Source organism: Hyaena hyaena, unplaced genomic scaffold (assembly GCF_003009895.1).
Source record: "Hyaena hyaena isolate Hyena2069 unplaced genomic scaffold, ASM300989v1 scaffold_718, whole genome shotgun sequence".
NCBI classification, from domain to species: Eukaryota; Metazoa; Chordata; class Mammalia; order Carnivora; family Hyaenidae; genus Hyaena; species Hyaena hyaena.
In genome coordinates, this window is record NW_024081351.1 from 656413 (window position 1) to 660322 (window position 3910).

The following is a 3910-nucleotide window of genomic DNA, read 5'->3' on the forward strand; positions in this document are numbered from 1 at the left end:
CAAGAAGATATTTATAAGCATTACATACCCATTTGCAAAATGCATTTATTTTCAAATTGTATATTGGGATATGTGCTTTATTCAAGGAGACATATATTTTTTTCCAAATAATGTGATTAAAACCCAAGATATAATGACAAAATTTGGGGGCAGGCGTTCAAAAAGACATCTATATGAGATTAGCAGAAATGGTAGCTGCTGGGGCACCAGGGTGGCTCAGTCAGTTAAGTGTCTCACTTTGGCTCAGGTCATGATCTTGTGGTTGGTGGGTTTGAGACCATTGGGCTCTCTGCTAACAGCCCTCTTTCTGTCTGACCCTCTGCCACTCATGCTCTGTCTTTCTGTCTCTCTCTAAAAATAAATAAACATTAAAGAAAATTGTAGCTGCTTTCTTCCATTTTCCATTTCTTACAAATTGTTTAATTTGGTTCTGCTATGTTTAATTAGGTTCTGATTAAGGCTGTGAATATACCCCAAAGTGACTCAAAGATAATTTATTAAATATAAATGTCTTAATATGTCTTTGCCTCTGTACTACTTTATAATTTTTTTCAGTAAATTTCCTTTTCAGATCTGGGGATGGTATACTCAAATTCTACTAATCCATTATAAACTAATTTTCTGTCTTTCAAAGTACCATTCATTTGCTGATAGCTATTTGTCCAAATATACATTGAAATAGAAATTTGCAAATTCATAGCAAACAAAAATTAGTTGTAAACCTAAATAAGACCTCTGCCTTGGAGATAAATGCAACTTTTGAAAATACTACCTGCTTTGGATCCTTCCTTTGTAAAATGTAGCAATAAATAATATGTAACATTTCATACTTCAGAAACAAAACTCTGGGATGCTGAGGAATAACTGACTGCCATAACTAAAAAGAATTTATTTGAAAAAAGATCATATTTGATAATAAAACATTGATCATAATTATTGTTTAATAGCTGTTACCCAGTATCAGATATAAGTTCAAGTGTGGTTTCTCCTCAGGGACAAACACAGCAGTTAACTAAGTCACAGCCTTTATGTGTAAAAAGGATATACTATAGTAAAAGTGCTTGTTTCTAGTTTTCATTTGTCTATAGTGGGAACTCTTTTCTTCTGAGAGAACTTCAAATTGTTGACTTTGATTTTAAGGGGTTGGTCCTCTCATCAGTGTATTTCAGATAAAATGGAATTCGCGACAGTACTTGCCCATAATATCCATTGTCTCTTTCACAAAGGAAGGGCATTTTTGTTGTAGGCTTTTTACTGCAGTACCCTGGATTTGGTGTCTTGCTGCGTCAAAGAATGAAGAGGTGGACACAAAATGAGCATCAGGCAAAAGTTTATTAGAGTATAAGATAAGAAGTAAGAAGAGTATGAAAGCTCTCTTTACAGAGAGGGGGCATTTGAAAGTAAATACTCCCGACTATTGGCAAGGACTTTGTTTTATAAGGTTTTGGTCACTCCCCACTTCCTGTCCCCCTTGATGTCTTAGGCTCTACCCTTATTTGCTATAGGCGCTGGGTTATCCATTCCTGACTGGTTTGTTTCCATTGGGGGAAGAGTCAGACTATGGTCATACTGTACCTCATATAGCATAAGTTTTATGGTTTGTTTATTTTATTTAGCTATTTTGACTGCCAAATTCCTGGAGGGAAGGTGAGGGGGAGTAGGCGGTGTCTGTTACATTCTTAAGAGGAACCTTATGGCTGAGGGAGTTTGCCGTGGTTGGATGCTCCCAGCTTTGTTTTAAAATCTGTGTTTTCCCCACCCAGGGACATCAGGTCCTAACTTTTTTTCTCTCTGCCTATTTTATCCTAATTTTATCCTATCTTTTCCATCATTCTTCCTCTGAAATATTTGCATTTTTGTAATTCACCAAAATTCTATTTTATTAAAATTCTGATTATAGAACATGTGGTTTTAATAAGCTTTTGAAAAATAATAGACTGTGATTATAATACAGAACTCCAGTTATAAATAAATGCAAGTCATTTATTTTTAGAAGAGGTATTATATTATGTGATAAATTTTGGCATTTGACCTTCCATTATGTCCATGTGAGATGGTCTAGTATTCTTTGGAAACTATTTCTTTTGCAACCCCCTTACTATTACTATTACTACATTTCTGCTCAATTAATCCTTCTATGATTCTTTCCTATAAGGTATTGTCTAAGAAGATGTTACAAGTCTAGGTGTTCTTGTAAAATAAATGTGGCATGGTTCAATAATAAAAACATAGCCATCAGGTCAGAAAAACCTGAATTCAAAGTCAGAGCCACCATTACTAATAACACAAACCTAGGCAAGAATATTTTACCTTCTTGGATCTGCTTTCATATCTTTAAAGTAGAAATAATAATATAAAACCCATCAGTCTTTTATAAGCATTAGCTGAGATATAATATACTACCTGTCCCACTCAAGCATTCTGAGACGTTTGGTATATTGGTTTGGACTCTCCAGAGAAACAGCACTAATAGGAAATACATATATATATGCATCTATGCATAAAAATATAAATGCATTTATATACAAACATAAAATAGATACAAATAAATATAAATATATGCAAATCTATAAATCTGTATCTATATCTGTATTTGTATACACACACATATTAATTACAGGAACTGCCTCATGCTATTACGGAATCTGTGAAGTTCCATGATGTTTGTTATCTGCACGCTGGAAAACTAGGATTGTAATTCAGTCCTAAAGCCTAAGAACCAGGGAGAGTAGTGGTGTAAGTCCCAGTCCTAGTCTAAAGACCTGAAAATCACGGGCAGGGAAGTTGATGTTTTAAGTTCTAGTCTGAGTCTGAGAACCAGGAGCACTGATATCCGAAGGCAAAGATAACATGAGATAGAGAAGATAGATATTCTGGTTCAAGAAAAGAGTAAATTTGCCCTTTCTTCACCTTTATTTTTCTTCTCGTCTAGACCATCAAGGGATTGGATAATGCCTGCTCCAAGCTGATTCAGGGCTCCATCTCCTCATTGGTGAGGGAGAGCTTTTATACTCAGCTAACCAATTCAAATGGTCATCTCCTCCAGAAACACCCTCAAAGGCACCCAGAAATAATGATTCTGGGCATTTTTAGCCCAATTAGATGACTGACACATACAATTAATTATCATTTGGTTCCTTCTCTTCTTCCACATTTGCCTTGTGTCATAGGCCTAGATACTTGCTAATATAGGTCCTGTTTTGTTTTTATGTTCTCTGTAGCTTATAATAAAACCCATAGCATATTTCCCAAAGATGTTTTCGTTCAGGGTCAACTATGTTTGCAATTGTTCATCAATATTTCAAGGAAAGATAAAAATCTTATTTGAACATAAGAAGAGTAACCAAAGAAAAGTTAGCAGGAATAAAAGAGTTAGACATGGCTCAGGTGTTGTAAACTACAAATAAAACTAGATTGAGCTCAGGTAGCTGAGGTAACAGCCATCGAAATTGAAAAACAGTTTGCAATATAATAGTAAAGTCAGAATGAAATATGAGGTGTTAGGATAGATTTTAGAGGGAGTCAAGAGAAGAACATAGGAAAGTCAGACTTGTAGATGAAGCCAGGGGGAAAAACAGTAGCAAGATAGCAGGAAATGATGGAAAAGGGTGCTTTTTTTTTTTTTTTTTTTTTTTTTAGTGCTATTTATTTGTTTTGAGAGAGAGAGAGAGCAAGCATGCTCATGAGTGCATGTATCAAGTAAGCCTAGGGAAAGGGGTTGAGAGAGAGAGAGAAAGGGGATAGAAAATATCAAGTGAGCTCCAAGTTGATTCAAGGCTCCATCTCACCAGCTGTGATATCATGAGATCATGAGTCTGACACTTAACTGACTGAGCCACCCAGGCGTCCCTGAAATGGGTGCATTCTGAAGGAAGTTTGAGAAAATCCTTATTACCTTAAGGATTAATTT